The 18389-nt window shown below is 45.4% G+C and overlaps 1 pseudogene; it reads left to right on the top strand.

Annotated features, from left to right (window-relative positions):
* The window catches only part of LOC117068001, a 28010-nt pseudogene extending 17812 nt beyond the window's left edge, over nt 1–10198 (top strand).
* Nucleotides 10199–18389: the final 8191 nt, after the last annotated feature.

Below are 18389 nucleotides of genomic sequence, written 5' to 3'. Positions count from 1 at the left end.
AACCTGGGAGGCGAAGGTTGCAGTGAGCTGAGATCGCCCCATTGCTCTCCAGCCTGGGTGACAGGGTGGGACTCCTCCTCAAAATAACAAACAAAAGCAGTGTTTTAAGGCTGGGCACAGTGGCTCACGCTTGTAATCCTAGCACCTTAGGAGGCTGAGGTGGGTGAGTCACTTGGGCCCAGGAGTTTGGGACCAGCCTGGGGAATATAATGAGACCTTGTCTCTAGAAAAACTTTTTAAAATTGTCCGGATGTGGTGGTGCATGCCTGTAGTTCCAGCTACTCAGGAGGCTGAGATGGGAGGATCGCTTGAGCCCAGGAGGTGGAGGCTGCAGTGAGCAGTGATGCACCACTGCTCCCCAGCCTGGGTGACACAGTGAGAGTCTGTCTCCAAAAAAAAAAAATAATAAAAATAATAAATAAATTAATTAATTAATTAAAAATATAAAGAAATAAAAACCAATGTTTTAAATGATAAATAGTTGTCTCCTGAAAGGTCAAGAGAAGGGTTGGTGTGAACTCCGGAATTCAGCATGCACTCTGCCATTTCATTCTAGTAATTTAGTGCACAGCTCTGTGCTGGGCCCTTGGTATGTGGAGAGTGGAATTAGAATAAAGAAACAAAAGCAGATGTGAGGATCCCTATACCCATACCCAAAGAGTTTTTAGCCCCGGGGAAATAAAACAAACATGACAGAAGCAACTAGAAATTATAGGTACGTTGGTGTTAATAACCATTACGGGCCAGGCGCGGTGGCTCACACCTGTAATCCTAGCACTTTGGGAGGCTGAGGTGGGTGGATCACAAGGTCAGGAAATCAAGACCATCCTGACCAACATGGTGAAACCTTGTCTCTACTAAAATACAAAAAATTAGCTGGGCATGGTGGCATACATCTGTAAGCCCAGCTACTCGGGAGGCTGAGGCAGGGGAATTGCTTGAACCAGGGAGGTGGAGGTTGCAGTGAGCCAAGATCATGCCACTGTACTCCAGCCTCGCGACAGAGCCAGACTCCATCTCAAAAGAAAATAAATAAATAAATAAATAAATAAATAATAAATAAATAAATAAATAAATAAAATGAAACAAACATTATGGCTGGCCCCAGGGAATCTTATAAAGTGGGTAGTATTTAGTCTCTTCTTTCTGTGTTTTCCCTCCTTCTGTCATCAAGCAACTCACCCAGATGCAGAGAAGGGTTAGCAGGGCTGGAACTAGGGTGAGGCCAGTGAGCTGCACAACTTAAGGGGACTCCAAAAGTTCGGTACTGCAGACCAAAAATATGCAGGAAAAAACCCAACAAGAATAAATAATACAAAGAAGGCCAAGCACAGTGGCTCACGCCTATAATCCCAACATTTTGGGGGGTTGAGGCAGGCAGATCACCTGAGGTTGAGAGTTCGAGACCAGCCTGGCCAACATGGTGAAACACCGTCTCTACTAAAAATACAAAAATTAGCCAGGCGTAGTGGCGGGCACCTGTAATATCAGCTACTTGGGAAACTGAGGCAGGAGAATCACTTGAACCTAGGAGGCAGAGGTTGCAGTGAGCTGAGATTGAACCATTGTGCTCTAACCTGGGTGACAAGAGCGAGACTCCATCTGAAAAAAAAAATACAAATAAGAAAGCAGTACAGTATAGCAACTATTTACATAGCATTTACATCGTATTAGGTACTTTAGTGAATAAGGATGATTTAAAGTACATGGGAGGGCGTGCATAGGTTATATGTGAGTACTACACCATTTTACAGAATGGACTACAGCATATGTAGATTTTGGTATCCGTCAGGGGTCATGAAACTAATTCCCGCTGGATACTGAGGGGCAACTGTATAGTCACGTGGAGGGTGTTGCATTTTAGGCCAAGGAAACAGTATGAATGAACTGATGGGGGCTTTATCATATATTTCCTCTTTGAGTATCATCAAGTAGTTCGGTGCTGCCAGAGTTCAGGGGAGTGTAATACTTAGAATTTTTATGGTTGCAAGTAACAGGAAATTTGACTCAGAATTGCTTGGTATAAGAGGTTAGCAAACTTTTTCTGTAAAGTACCAGATAGTACATATTTTATGCTTTGCAGGCCGCAGAGTGGCCAGAGATAGGGGAGTTTTCTTCAGTAATTCAATGTCAACAAGGACCTTGTGTTCCAGCTCGCCACGCTGTATTTCATAATGTTGGCAGCCAGCATATCCAGGAACTTCAGGGTCTTTTTCTATGTCTGGAGATTAAGATGAACATTTTAATGGAATATTTTAAAAATCTGAGTTAATGCAAAAAAAAAAAAAAAAACCCATGATGAACAAAATGTCAACATTTTAAATAAAGAGAGAACTCACGTTACTAATTTTTCCTTTTAGCCTCGGGTTCCAATGTGGCTTGGAATGGCACTGAGAGTCAATGGCCAGAAATACAGTGGAATAAAAGGGGTGTGTGTGTGTGTGTGTGTGTGTGTGTGTGTAGAGGGAAAGAGGTGAACCACAAAGCTGGAAGAATTCCTAATCACAAAAGCTTAGTTCAATCAATTTTACAGGTGAAGAGCTGAGAAATTAAGTGTTTTTCCATGAGTCAATCACAGATATCTTTTAAAAGATTAAAGCTCAGATCTCTTGACCACAAATCCTGTGGATACTTATAGAGCAGTGGCTTCTAAGACAGAGGAAATTTACATCTCCCCAGAGGAGGCAAGCGCAATGATCTGATCCAAATCAGGGCATATTCTGGGGCCACTCTACGTAGAGATAGAGGTTTTGTTTTGTTTTGTTTTGTGACAGAATTTCACTCTTGTTGCCCAGGCTGGAGTGCAATGGCGTGGTCTCAGCTCCCTGTAACCTCCACCTCCCGGGTTCAAGTGATTCTCCTGCTTCACCTTCCCAAGTAGCTGGGATTACAGGCATGCACAACCATACCTGGCTAATTTTGTATTTTTAGTAGAGATGGGGTTTCACCATGTTGGCCAGGCTGGTCTTGAACTCCTGACCTCAGGTGATCCACCCACCTCGGCCTCCCAAAGTGCTGGGATTACAGGCGTGAGTCACTGTGTCCAGCCAAGATAGAGGTTTTAAAACAGTTAAGAGTCCCAGAGCACATGCATGATCTCTTTTTAGATACTGTGCCATTAAGGATTCCAGAAAAATAAAACACGGCCCAGAGATGCGGCCACGGCCTCTTTTCGGATGCCAGCGGTTCCTGTTCCTCCTCGCTCCTTTCCCATCCAAGTTTAGGGGAGCAAAGACTATCCTATGGGCACATGATGGTTCTGAACACAGCAAAAGTTCTGAATAAGGCAAAGGACAACTGCAGCCTGCTGTTCCATATCTCACTTTTTCTTTTTCCTCTTACAGGCTTTTGCTAAGCTGTAGGTCCCATGGAGGGTGGGTAACTGGTTTACAAGGTCCAGGGATCTTGGTCATAGGATCAACTCATCTTAGTTTGCTTGGGGCTTTCCTACTTTTAGCACTGAAAATCTCAAGTGCCAGGAAACCCTTCAGTCCCAGGCACACTGTCACAGCTGGTCAGAATCACTGTAGGTGCTTGAATCCAGGAGGAAGAGGTTGCAGTGAGCTGAGATCACACCACTGCACTCCAGCCTGGGCGACAGAGTGAGACTCAGTCTCAAAAAAAAAAAAAAAATTCACTGTAGAGACCAGCATCCACATTGGGACCTCACTGTGATTTCCAGAGTCATTATGGAGGTGGGGTGCTTGACCTTTTCTCAAGAATAGGATAGAACCCCAGCGTGTGGAGTAAAGGAGTGGATGAACTTGTTTTTCAAGCTGGGGGATAGGAACTTCTGGTAAAACCTGTCCTTCAGCCTCTGATAAGAATCAGAAGCTTTTGACCAGGATCTGTAGGCTGAAGGCAATAAGAGTTTATCACTACCCCTATGGCACTGGGGCTGCAGGCCAGAGGTGTCTGGTGAGGACCTTTGGGTGACAGGAAAGCGATGACACTGATAACAGGCAGATTAGAAAATGCTGAGATTCGATCCCTGCCACCCCTGGAATCAGGGCAGAGGGAATGGGGGCAGAAGCTTTTGTACCCAAACCTACCTCCAGGGACAGAGTTTCTAGGACAACACACCCTCCCATGCGGCCAGCCACGGAGCATCTCCCTGCCTCCTGGCTCAGCCTCTCTCCCAAGACAGGGCTGCTGGAGGAAGTGCTAAAGACATGAGATCCTGTCAACACCTGGGTGGTGTGGGGCAGTCCCCTACCTGGATTTTGAGAGGCAGCTGTGGACAGGAAGGCAAGAGAGGGAATGAAAGTTTGGAAAGCCCATCAGAGTTACCTTTCCCTCTCGGGTGTGTGCACATGCGCGTGCACACACACACACGTACATGAACATTTATGTACATTCCACCCTGATTAAAGCATTACGAACTCTTATGGGAGGAAACAGAAATGTGAAGTCCTGACTGAGTCCATAAGGGAGAGCTTAGTGAGTAAATGTCTGAGCAGGAAAAGGGGTCAAGGTGCCCATTAGTTCCGGCAAATTCCCACAGTTCAGGATCTCCCTGAGCAATTTCCACTGGGCCAGGAGAGTCAGGGTGTTGTGAAGGTACTATTTAGCCTCTAGTAATAACTTCCAACATACTGGAGGAAACAAAGACTGGAGAGGTTCCAAAGAGATCACCTGCTGCAGAAGGATCTGACAAGTCTGTAAGGTTTTGGAATGGGTAGGAAGAAAGGATAGGATTTAGATAGAAGGAGACTGGGGGGCTGTGGAAGAGGAGAGAGTCAAGGGTTCCAAATCAGAGAGCTGGGAAAGTTTCAAGAACAGCCTGCTTTGACATAGATAATAGTCTTTATTGCCTTATGGTTACTGATGTATATATCTATTATGTCTATTTCGTCTTCCACTCATCCCCTCCACTTTCAATTTACAAGCCCCATGAAGACAGGGCTGTGTCTTATTCAACTGTGTATCTATGTTAAGTGCTTAGCAGAGTGCCTTTAACATCATATAGGCTGGTGTGGTGGCTCACACCTATAATCCCTGTGCTCACACCTATAATCCCAGTGCTCACACCTATAAATCCCTGTGCTCACACCTATAATCCCAGTGCTCACACCTATAATCCCAGTGCTCTGGGAGGCCAAGTGGGGAGGATCATTTGAGTTCAGGAGTTCAAGACCAGCCTAGTTAACACAGTGAGACCACATCTCTACAAAAAAAAATCTTTTTAATTACCTGGGCATAATGGCATGTACCTAGATCCCAAGTAGTCCCAGCTACTTGGGAACTGAAGGAGGAGAATTGCTGGAGCCCAGGAGGTTGAGGCTGCAGTGAGTCCTGATCACACCTCTGCACTCCAACCTGGCAACAAAGTGAGACTTTGTCTTTGAAAAACAGAACAAAAATCATACATATATATGTATGAATATGTATAAATTATACACATATGTATACATATATAAATATATATTAAAATATATATACACACATATGTATACATATGTGCAACCTCTGCCTCCTGGGTTCAAGCACCTACAGTGATTCTGACCAGCTGTGACAGTGTGCCTGGGACTGAAGGGTTTCCTGCGACTTGAGATGTACACATATGTGTGTGTGTGTGTGTGTGTGTGTGTGTGTGTATATATATATATATTTTTTTTTGAGATGGAGACTCACTCTGTTGCCCAGGCTGGAGTGCAGTGGCGTGATCTCAGCTCACTATAACCTCCGCCTCCAGGGTTCAAGTGATTCTCATGTCTTAGCCTCCCAAGTAGCTGGGATTGCAGGCACGTGCCACCACACCTGGCTATTTTTTGTGCTTTTAGTAGAGATAGGGTTTCACCATATTGGCCAGGCTGGTCTTGAACTCCTGGTCTCAAGTGATCTACCTGCCTTGGCCTCCCAAAGTGCTGGGATCACAGGTGTGAGCCACCACACCTGGCCAAAAGTCATATATATTGAAGAAACATTTCTGATAAAAATTGAGGTGGAATTTCAGAATGAGTGTATTAAAGTTTAAGACATATATCTTGGGACAAAGAATGTCTACCACAAATGTAAAAATAAACCTGGTGAAACAACTGACATCCACATCCAAGCCCCTAAAATACAATTATGAATTATTGCTTTTTTTTTTTTTTTTTTTTTTTGAGATGGAGTCTCGCTCTGTCGCCCAGGCTGGAGTGCCATGGCCGGATCTCAGCTCACTGCAAGCTCCGCCTCCCGGGTTCACGCCATTCTCCTGCCTCAGCCTCCGGAGTAGCTGGGACTACAGGCGCCCGCCACCGCGCCCGGCTAGTTTTTTGTATTTTTTTTTTAGTAGAGACGGGGTTTCACCGTGTTAGCCAGGATGGTCTCGATCTCCTGACCTCGTGATCCGCCCGTCTCGGCCTCCCAAAGTGCTGGGATTACAGGCTTGAGCCACCGCGCCCGGCCAATTATGAATTATTTCTGTCAAAGCTTAAGTATAAAAAGTCACCCAGCCTTTTTCATCAAGATCTTCCTTGAGACCATGGACATCCTGTCAACCAATACAACTTTGTCTTTTTGAAAATAGTCCATAATTCCATGTAAACCAGAATGACCAATTCAGGTAAATCAGAAGCGCTTGGTATTTGCAACCTCTGTGTATTACGCAGACTGGTTCTATGTCAGGGACAGTCAATGCCTAGCAGCGGTGAGCTGCTGACTGCTGGCTGAAGCCATTGTGATGGTATGTCATGACTCCTCAGGTTATACATTTCTCTTTGATTCCTATTATCTTACTTCTTTCCCCACCTTCTATTCCTCTTCTATATTTTCCTGTTTGTCTTCCTATATCAAAGAAACTAATCATTGCCCATGCATGCACACCCTTCTAGGTGTTTCTGTCTCTTTTCTCTACCACATCCCTCCCCAAGAGTGACAGCTGCTGGTTCCCACTCTTCCTGAGGCCTGATTGCTCGGCTTTTCCTTGGAGTCCACGAAGTTCCTTGGAGTCCACCATCTTCCTTGTACTTGAACTTATCTAAGTAGATTTCTGTTCTTGCAACCAAAGGTACCCCAAGCCCCTTCCTCCTGGCTTCTGTTGTAGGGTAGGCCTGCCAGTGGCACCCGGAGAAACTGCTCAGCCAAGACATCAAAGGGCTGACTAACGCCCAGCCTGCATGCTATGAAGCATCAGAATATCTGGAAATGGGTGGACTGCTGGTTGAATTTTCTATTTTTTAGTGGAATGTTTCAGCATCTTTTGGACAAGCCTCTCTGGCTAGCTTAAGCACCTTGTTAAGACTATTAAATGAATTTTGTGGTGCAAGACAAGGAAGATTCACGTTAATATTGCCACTAAGCCCTACCTATATGGGAGGCTTAGCTGGATATAGGTGATCAGGGATTTCTTTCTCTCTCTCTTTCTTTCTGTTTAAAGAATGACAAACGTTAAAATTGGGAAATAAAGTGGACTTGAGACTTTATCTCCCTAAAAGGAATGGCTGTAGAACAGCAAAACCTTTTTCTACCTCCAGAAGGGAATTGTGGCGAGAGAATAGAAGCTTTACGGGGAATTACTGGTATTATCAAAGGCTTTTCAAAATAGACTTGAAATGAATAGTTGTGTGCTGGTTTTATTACTGCTTTGCGAGTTTGCATTTTGTTTTTGTATGGTATTTTTCTGTCCTCTATGAGATGGTTGCTAAGGCATGAGAGCAAATAACCTTTATTGTGTTGAATTTGGGACCGAATGCAATTATCTTATAATTTGGGTTCATAATGTCATTTTTGACAGTTATATTATGAACTTTTTGGGGGAAAATTGAGCCCACATGCTGTAAGTTGCTGCTTCTTCAGTTGCCCTTCAAGTTATAACATCTCTGCTCCTCTATCCCCCATTCCTCTGTACTTGGGCAGTCTTGGGGCCAGATGCTGCTGGAGGCAAATCAGACGATCCACTGTGGGCACTACCAAGCCACGGCATCGTCTGCTCTGAAGAGGCCCTGTCCCCCGTTGTATGTTATTTCCAGGTGACTACATGGACATGGGTCTCAAGGGATGCTGCAAACGGTTATTACTAAAGATATGTGACATTGCTCACAACAAAGGGAAGTCATAAGTCAACAGAATTTTTGTACATCGAGCCAATGTTCTTAGTAACCTTCGTGACCATTTCAGAGATGTTTTCTTTTCTTTTCTTTCTTTTTTTTTTTTAGATGGAGTCTCGCTCTGTTGCCCAGGCTGGAGTGTAGCAGACGATCTTGGCTCACTGCAAGCTCCGCCTCCTGGGTTCATGCCATTCTCCTGCCTCAGCCTCCCGAGTAGCTGGGACTACAGGTGCCCGCCACCACGCCCAGCTAATTTTTTTGTGTTTTTAGTAGAAACGGGGTTTCATCATGTTAGCCAGGATGGTCTCGATCTCCTGACCTCGTGGTCCGCCCGCCTCGGCCTCCCAAAGTGCTAGGATTACAAGCGTGAGCCACCGAGCTCAGCCGTTTTATCTTCATTTCTGACTGGCCTTTCATTGGCAGCACTTCTTACCTAATCTATCCCATAGCATTCTTATAAAGGAAGATAATGAGCTATAAATAAATTTTGAAATGCACCATAGGAATACATTGCTTAAAGAAATCCTTCTTTAAATAACAATTATTTTATCTGTTCCTTCCCATTGCCCTAGTAGAAGTCTGAGTTCCCCCACAGCACACCCTGAGATAAGAGTTTAAGTGCAAATGGTTTACCAGGGAGGTAATGTCAGGAAACACCAAGGGCATGTGAGGAAGTGGTACAGGGAAGGGAAGGACATCAGTAAAAGATACATCATCAAGTAGGTTACTACTGTGGGTAAGGGGCTAAATCCTGCCAAGGATCCCTGGGAAGCAGCATAGAAGACACACCTCAGAATTATACCACCTGAGGGTGAGGGCGCTGGGATATTTATACACCAACTCCCTCAGTCATTGGTCGAGGGCTGCTCAGGAGTGGGAGTGGGTGGCCTTTCCCAGCACTTCTGCCTTCTACATGGGCAGCGACTACCAAAACCCAAGAAAGCTCTCAGGCAGAGATGTTAAGTGCTGGTAGTTGGAAGTCAAGCCAGTGTGTGCTAAAATGTAGAGGCTGGAAGGCTATGGCCAGGACACCAGCAATATCTGCTACCCTTAGCTCCCTGGAGCATGTGAGAGGAAGTCGACTCTCCATTGCTCCTGAGAATCACCACCAGCATTTTATTGTGCATAAGACACACATTGTCTTCTACGTGCATTTTCTGCAAACCTAAAAAGGGTTGTAAAGACTTATTAGAAAAGTGAAGCGTTTTCCCTCAAAATATTTCTTTATGTAGAAATATGAGGAAATGGAGCCAGTGGCCACAATAAATAGATTAATAAAAAGCCTTTCCAAAATGTCCCCACCCATCATTTTCAGAGGATAGAGGATATAGATGCTAACATGTACAGCCTTTATTTTCAATATGGTCTTTAAACCATCAGCAGTGGATTCTCATGTCTGGCACAGGCTCGCCCCTTAGATGCTTTTTGAAAGTGTCTACATATCCCTGGGTACCTCATGGACTGTGGTGTGGCAGGGAGACCATCTGTAAAGTGCTCAAGTGGGCAGGGACCAAATGGGGGTATGTGATGCCTGTTTTTGAAGGAAAATGCTTCACTTCTCTAATGACAAGTCTCTAAAAACCTTTTTTCTTTCTTTCTTTCTTTCTTTTTTTTTTTTTTGGTTTGTAGAAAATGCACATAGAAGACATTTACCAATAAAAGCTGGTGGTGATTCTCAGGAGCAACAGAGAGTCGACTTCCTCTCACATGCTCCAGGGAGCTAAGTGCAGCAGATGTTGCTGGTGTCCTGCCCACAGCCTCTCAGCCTCTACATTTCAGCACATACTGGCTTGGCTTCTAACTGCTAGCACTTATATATCTTCCCCTGATAGCTTCCTGGGGTTTTGATAGTCCCTGCCCATGTAGAAGGCAGAAGTGCTGAGAAATGACCACCTATCCTCACCCCTGAGCAGCCCTCGACCAATGACTGAGGGAGTTGGTATATAAATACCCCAGCTCCCTCGCCCTCAGATGGTATAACTCTGAGCTGTGTCTTTTATTCCTAGGCACCACCTCCAAACACACTCACAACTGAAAGTATGATTCAATCCAGGCATCTTAATTCCATCAACATCTCTTGGAAGTTCTGGATCTTGTCCCCAATGAGTCCTGCTGCTCTCTTTGTCCCTAATAGCACTCTGGCAGCTGAACCAATCATGCCCTAGGTGAGTTCCTATTGCTTTGAGAGTTTTTAAGTCTCTCTAGGTTCTTAACATAGCATCGGAGAGGGATCTCGGTGATGAAGAAAATTAAGCTCATGGAGTCTCTATTGCACACAGATGCCACAAGAGAGTTGAGCTGAACTTCTCTTGAGATCTATATTAATGAATTGGCATCTGGGCAACATGGAACCCGGAATGGTTGTATATCAGGTCTGCCTAAATGGTAGCCTGCATCCGTATCCGATCCATTGACCATTTCCATGTTGACTCCTAATTCTTATCCTGGTTATATAATTTGTGACATTTCAGAGCTAGAAAAAAAACTTTAAAGATCATTTAGCCAACTTGTTTTACTAGTAAGAATATTGCATTCTGGTGTGGTTAGGTAATTTACCGAGAGTTCAACAGCAGCTGAAGAACTGAGCCTGGGGGACAGAGCCAGCCTTTTCCACTTTGCTGCAGCAGCATTTCTCATTGAATTTGGTAGAAGCAAATGTTTGGTTTCACAAAGTTTTTTATTTTTTAAATACCTGCTTAAGGCAGTGCAAGGCACTGTAGGGGATTTGAAGAACAAGACACAGTGCCCTGATGGCTCTGAGCAATGCAAACATGGAGAAAGCATTACACGGTATAGCAGAGATATTTTATTTTAATATATGGGTCCATGTGATAAACTGAGGCACTCACCCTGACCCTCATGCTCTGATGAGCTTGCTGCCATCCATGAGGAATCTATCCTTCCTAATCTGTGCTGGGACTCAGGGGTTCAGGGTGTGGCAGAAGAAACAGGAGGGGACATCCATGTATGGTTAGGATAAGGAAGTAAACCGCCTCACCCTACAGTCCCCTTTGCCTTGGCCAACATGACTTTGCAGGTTGAGCCTGGTTGCCTGGCAAGAAGATGCCTGGCCTTGCTTCCATACACCTGCAGCCACTTTCTGGTTGCACAGCCTCAGGCAGGTACTTAATCCTTTTAAAATTCAATGTCTTCATCTCTGAAATACTATAAATAACAGCATCTACAGTGTTGGCTGGTGATGAAGACTAAATGAGGGAACACATGAAATTCTTATACTCAAAAAATCCTCTTCTTATTGTCATTTTTACCCAGTTGCCACCTTCGCCCCCAGCCCTAAAATAGCTCGCATATCTCCATCTCTCCTATAGAGTTTTCCGATCCTGACTTTCCCCGCAGCTTGCCCCTCACTAACAATTTTCTCCCCATTCTGTTGCACTATCTGCTTACGCTCTTTGCCTCTTGCTTCTGGCTCTCTTTCTCCCCCTATTCCTACTCCTCCCACTGGTCTTTATATCTTCCTACACCTCCTATTCATTTCTCATTCCCTTTCCTATTTCCTCTGTTTTCTTACAATTTATGTCTTTCATCCCAACTCCCCAATTCCCACCCCCAGTCATTTTCCTGTCCCCACGCTACCAGGTTATCTTTCTTCTCTGCTACCATTTCCTTCTCACATTTATCTTTCCTCCCCTCTCTTCTCCCTTTTGCATCCCCTAGCTGCCCCTTCCTAGGCCCCCATACTGTGCCCTCTCCCACCTTCCGTGCCCAAGGAATTCAACCTCCGTCCCTGACCTCTTCCCTTTGTGGTTTTTATCCTGGAAACGCACTTGCTCGCTGCAGTAGGCAGCCTCTGGGATGGCCACTGATGTGGTCCCCTCTCCTGGCTTTCATGTTCTCATGCCCCCATGGAATCCACTCTCCCTCAGTGTGGGCCAGACCTAGTTACTCGACAAGTACAGCAAAAATGATGGGATGTCACTTTTGAGCTTAGATTTTAAAAGACTGCGGTTTCTGTCTTGGCTGCTTTTTGTCTCTGAGGAAAGCCAGCTGCCATGTTGTTGTAAACTCTCCGACTGAGAGAGCAACAGAGCAAGGAACTGAAGTCTCCAGCCAACAGCCAGAGAGGACCTGAGGCCCGCCAGCAGCCACATGCATGCGGCTGGAAGCAGACCCTTCCCTAGAGGAGCCTTGGGATGCCGTGGCTTTTCCAACACCCAAGTGAGAGGCGCCTAGCTAAGAGGCTCCTGGATTCCCGACCCACAGAAACTGTGAGATAATACATGTTTGCTGTTTTAAGCTATTAAGTTTTGGGGTCATTTGTTGTGTAGTGATATTTAAAAGGCAGAATTGGGCCAGTCACGGTGGCTCACATTTGTAATCCCAGCACCTTGGGATGCTGAGGTGGGCGGATCACCTGAGGTCAGGAGTTCGAGACCAGTCTGGCCAATATGGTGAAACCCCGTCTCTACTAAGAATACAAAAAATTAGCTGGGTATGGTAGCAGGTGCCTATAATCCCAGCTACTCAGGAGGCTGAGGCAGGAGAATTGCTTGAACCCAGGAGGCAGGAGGTTGCAGTCAGCTGAGATTGTGCCACCGCACTCCAGCCTGGGTGACAGCATGAGACTCCGTTTCCAAAAATAAAAACTAAAATAAAACGCGGAATTGTCCTCTATGGACCACCATTCAGCACCGTTTTGTCTTGTATGGCCTTGAACAAATCACTGTCATTCTTTGGGCCCCCGTATCCTCATGACATCCAGGGTTGGAGTCTAGTGTCCCAAGTGTCCTACTCATAGGATAGGGTCAATGATGTTAAAACAAGGTGTATCTGTCCTGTTCTGTTTCCCATAGGAAGCCTGGTGAAACCTGTACTTCTTTGTATTTTAAGTTCCATATCTTTATATTTGACTCACATTTTTCACTCCTATTATCTGAAGTCTGTTTCTAATTTCTGACAGAATTGCAATGGCTTATTGTGTGCCTTGCTCTGCATGACATGCCAATTTCATTTTGGAGTCACGGCTATTGTCTTTTTCTCTGCTAATCTCTCTTGTTTTGCAAAATTCCAATAGAACGCGCGAACATAGAGAATTGCCCTTGTGCCTGATCTTGGCTCTGTGTGGCCCCCAAACAGGGGTGGATGATAGACAGACAGCCTGTCTGCCACCCGAAGCATCTTTTCTTGCTTAAAAATTTGCTTTCCAGATTGCAGACTCCCTTCCAACTCCAGCAAAGCCTGGAACACATTAAGGAAAAGCAGAGCTGAAACTGGATGGAATGTCTCAGCCACTTAGATTCAGACCTGTCTTTGGGGGAAGCCCGTGGGGAAGGGATTGGGACATGCCCCCATGGATAACGTAGGGGAAGAGGGCTTCTATACCGTCCTCATACCATTCAAGCCTTAAACAGAGGCAACATATTTTTCTTAAGCAGGGCCTGTAACCCAGGATCCATCACTTATATATGGTGTCCATGGCAACCAGGCAATGGTATGGGATCCCGTCTCACTGGGGAATTCCTTTTATGGCTCATTTCCGAAACCAGCATGGCCAGTACAGGAGTCTGCCGTTTCCCAGTTGCTTAGCAACCAGCTCCTATGCTCTAGTCACTAGAAAAAGCAGACGGTTTTTTTTTTTTTTTTTTAAAGAAAGTGTTTGTCATCAGAATCATATGTTACATTCTCTCTACTTTGTCTCTTTAGAATAAAATAATTAGTGTGTGATAAGGATGCGGAAAGGGCAACTGCTCCCCGTTGCTAAAGCCTCCGCTGCTCCTGGCGGGCTGTTTTAGGCAAGGAGAGAGAGAGGAAAATGTTAGCATGCTTTCGGTTGGTAATTAAGCAGCTCGAGCCATCTGCACATGGAAAGCTCTACATTTTTAACGTCTCGTGGGGGCATCAAGTAAGTGCAGGGCCAGCAATCTGTGTGCTACATCCCTTCTCAAACCAGAAAATCCAGACTCCACCCACAGGTGTCATCTCTCCTCGGCTTCCATTCCTTAGGGGTTGGGGAGGCCGGGGCGGGGTGGATGGGTTTGTTGAGTTTTAGGTACAAGGGGCACAAAGAGCATGCGGCCCCCCCCTTACTGTTACAGCAGTGGTTTTCAACTAGAGGTGATTTTGCCCCCCAGGTGACCTTTGGCAAGGCCGGCAGACATTTTTAGTTGTCACAACTGATGGGGGAGGGGGATGTTACCGATACCTGTCTAGTGGGCAGAGACCCAGGGATGTTGCTAAATGTCCTACAATCCAAAGTGTGGCCTCAACACCAGAGAAGTATCTTGCCCCTGATGTTAATATCCCCAAGTGGAGAAATCCCAAGTTAGAGAAATCAGAATATCTGTCTTGTTAAAAAAACTAGCATGACAGCTGACGAGGAAAATTTTTCACAAGGTAAAGGGTGGGACAGATCAAAATCCATTCAACAGATATCATTCCAACAGAAATTTCTGTATAGCAAGGAACTCCTGGGCCCCTACCAGCGAAAGTGTTGAGCAGAGCACCCTTTGGAGTTGTGGCAATGGAAGTAACTGGTAAGCCGACCTTCCTAGAAGGAAGGAGAGCAGAGTCGGAATGCTCTGTCCTGGCTTCCAGGGGCTTAGGCATGAAACAGATCCGGCTTCACGTTCTGGGTCTGCTGTCTATGCACTGTGGGTTCTTAGGTATTTTACATAATCTCTCTGAGACTTAGTCTTCTCAACTCTAGAATGGGAATCTAAGTGGATATTATCAGAATTACATGGCCTGATCTCTATTGAGCCCTCGATATTAGCTCCTCCCATTTCCCTTCTTGTTTCAGCCTCAGGAACCCAGTTGCCCCCTCTCTATTGCTGGGTACTTTGGATTTTTGAAGAATATGAACAAATGCACTAGTCCTATAAATGACTAGGGTCAGTTTATTCAGCAACGAGCAAAGGACAAAAGCACCATTTTTGGAATTTTGGCTGGTAGCCTTAGACTACATTTAGGCATGAGGGACAGAAAACCCAAGAAATAGGTGAGATGAGAGACGGTACTGCATTGATCAAGAGTATGCAGGCCAGGTGCGGTGGCTCACGCCTGTAATCCCAGCACTTTGGGAGCAGAGGTGGGTGGATCACCTGAGGTCAGGAGTTTGAGATCAGCCTGGCCAACATGGCGAAACCCCATCTCTACTAAAAAGACAAAAATTAGCTGGGCATGGTGGCAGGCGCCTGTAATCCCAGCTACTCAGGAGGCTGAGGCAGGAGAATCGCTTGAACCTGGGAGGTGGAGGTTGCAGTGAGCTGAGATCGCGCCGCTGCACTCCAGCCTGGGTGACAGGGCAAGACTCTGTCTCAATCATAATAATAATAATCTTGCTACTGTGCTCCAGCCTGGGCACAGGTTTCAAGCCCAACTCCCCATTTGCTGGCTGTGTGTGACCTCAAGCGAGTGACTCGGCTGACTTTCACTTTCTCATCTATGAAATGGGGTCATTATTATATCTTTTAGTATTATGTAAAGATCAAAGATAATATATATAAAAGTGCCTAGCCTGGTGCCTAATATTAGGTAGGCATCTGATAACTGATAACATTCATATTCGTATAAACAATCTTCCTTTTTTTTTTTTTCTTCTGAGATATAGTCGCACTCTGTTACCCATGCTAGAGTGCAGTGGTGCAATCTCAGCTCACTGCAACCTCCACCTCCCAGGTTCGAGCGATTCTCCTGCCTTAGCTTCCTGAGTAGCTGGGATGACAGGCAACCACCACCATGCCTGGCTGATTTTTTTTTTCTTTTTTTGGGATGGAGTCTGACTCTGTCACCCAGGCTGGAGTGCAGCATCGCAATCTCTGTCCACCTCCTGGGTTCAAGCGATTATCCTGCCTAGCCTCCCAAGTAGCTGGGACTACAGGCGCCCACCACCACGCCCGCTAATTTTTTGTATTTTTAGTAGAGATGGAGTTTCACAGTGTTAGCCAGGATGGTCTCGATCTCCTGACCTGGTGATCCACCCTCCTCGGCCTCCCAAAGTGCTGGGATTACAGGTGTGAGCCACTGTGCCCAGTCTTTTTTTGTATTTTTAGTAGAGACGGGGTTTTACCATGTTAGCCAGGTTGGTCTCAAACTCCTGACCTCAAGTGATCTGCCCACCTCAACCTCCCGTAGTACTGTGATTACAGGCATGAGTCACTGCACCTGGCCTGATTTTTTTTTTTTAAGTAAGACTGTCGTGTGTGGTCCAACCTCAAATCTTCACTGATGCTGAGAGTGAGGCTAAGGGGTGTGTATTAGGAAGAACTGTCCTCCCTTATCCCATCTAAAACAGATTTCCCTCAGTATGATACATTAGTGCCAGCCATCACAACATTATGTAAGTAATTTTTGAAGCTATTTCTGTTTTTAGCCTATGCTACCTCTTGGGGGGTAATGAGTTCCATACATTTAGCAACCATTTTTTACTTGCTTGAAATCTTAAGAAAATCGCAAGAAACGTCTTCTTTAAAAAAATTATTTAAATTGACAATAATTGTTCATATTCATGGGGTAACTGGTGATGTTTTGATACACATGATGTATAATGATCAGATCAGGGTAATTAGCATATCCATAATCTCAAACATTTACTATTTCTCTGTGTTGGTAACATTCGGTATCCTCCCTCTCCCTATTTGAAACTGTGTAATATATTATTGTTAACTATAGCCATCTTACAATGATGTAGAACAGTAGAACTTATTCCTCCGATCTAGCTGTAATTTTGTACCCTTTATCAAATCTCTCCCTACCCCTCCCTTCCTCCTCCCCTTCCTGTCCTCTAGTATTCTCTGTTCTACTTTTTACTTCTGTGAGATCAACTTTGTTTAGCTTCCACATACAAGTCAGACCAGGCAGCGTCTTCATTCTAATAAGCTGGGGTTTGGTCTATTTTCACATTAATTGTATTTTTCATAATTCTTGAAACTGCAGTATATCCCGTCAACCTCCAGCCTTCACCCTGACCTCATACAGAAGCCCCTCCAGCCCTTTAATCTCTTGAAATGCTTTGTGAACTCCCTGCTTTCTTTCTTGAAATGTATCAACCAGAACTGCACATTCCAGTCTGTGTTAGAAACAAAGGTAAGGTGATGTTTTCTTGCCCTACCCACCCCCGCCGCCTTATTCTTTCTCACAATTTCCCAAACTTGGTTCGCCTTTGGGCACCAGAGTACTTTCCTGAGCACTCTGCAGTGAGTCCCAAGTCCCTTTCCTGGGTCACAACGGCTGGTTCATAGTGGCAGGAGCTCGTCCTCTATAGTTTGTACCTTTTCTCCTTGTCACTCTAATTTCCCATTGAAGTTTACCTGCCAAAGTTGTGCCCACTCACCCAACCTCATTTCACCTCACCAGTTGGCTTCTGTCTGTATTTTTTTGTTTGTTTTTTGCTTTTTGTTTTTTTTAGACAGAGTCTCACTCTGTAGTCCAGGCAGGAGCGCAGTGGCATGATCTCGGCTCACTGCAACCTCTGCTTCCTGGGTTCAAGTGATTCTCCTGCCTCAGCCTTCCAAGTAGCTGTCATTACAGGTGTGCACCACCATGCCCAGCTAATTTCTGTATTTTTAATAGAGACAGGGTTTCACCATGTTGGCCAGACTGGTCTCGAACTCCTGACCTCAGGTGATACACCCACCTCTGCCTCCCAAAGTGCTGGGATTACAGGTGTGAGCCACCACAGCTGGCCTCACAGTTGGCTTCTTATTGAACAGCCCTCTAAAAGCTTAGAGATTACACTTCTAAATTGTTGTGTGATCCCACCCAATTTTACCCAATTGGCTGAAGCTCTTTGGAAGTGCGGCTCTAAACATGCCATTGCTAAAATATTTTTTCTTCCACAGGGGATAATTAAATCATGTTAAATATAGAAGCAACTTGCTCATCCCTCCCAAGCAGATTTATGGAAACTCACCTGGAAACCACCACAACCTGGAAAGGTGGCAGGAGGATGTTTATCAGGCAGGTATGAGCCCAGCTTTTCAGAAGATAGACACAGGTGCCTTTGTCTCTGAACAAGTGGCAGGAGCTGGAGCCACAGTCACATTGGGGTTCTGAGTGGCTTGAGACGGGACATTGTGAGGTTTACCAGGAGGACCAAAAGCACTCAAAGTATGTGGAGGTCAGAGCAGTGGCAAAGAAGGAGTCCAGGCGGGCTGGGGAGGGGTCAAGGGGCATCAGGCAGCACGTCTGGGAGCAGGATGACAGATGGGAGATTCAAAACAGGGCACCACTAGAAGCCTGAAAGGAAGGCAAGGTTTTATCAGGGTGAGAACTGAGCACTAGAGAAAGAGCAGGACAACTGGCCATGGCTGAAAAGGGGGCACAGGGTCAGCAGCTGAAGACAGATGCTTATGATAATGAACCAGGGTGGAAACAGGGAAAGAGGGTTTGATGCTT

The sequence above is a fragment of the Trachypithecus francoisi genome, unplaced genomic scaffold (assembly GCF_009764315.1).
Source record: "Trachypithecus francoisi isolate TF-2019V2 unplaced genomic scaffold, Tfra_2.0 Lachesis_group20, whole genome shotgun sequence".
Taxonomy (NCBI): domain Eukaryota; kingdom Metazoa; phylum Chordata; class Mammalia; order Primates; family Cercopithecidae; genus Trachypithecus; species Trachypithecus francoisi.
Note: the sequence above shows the minus strand (reverse complement) of the source record. Positions and strands in the feature narration are given on the sequence as shown.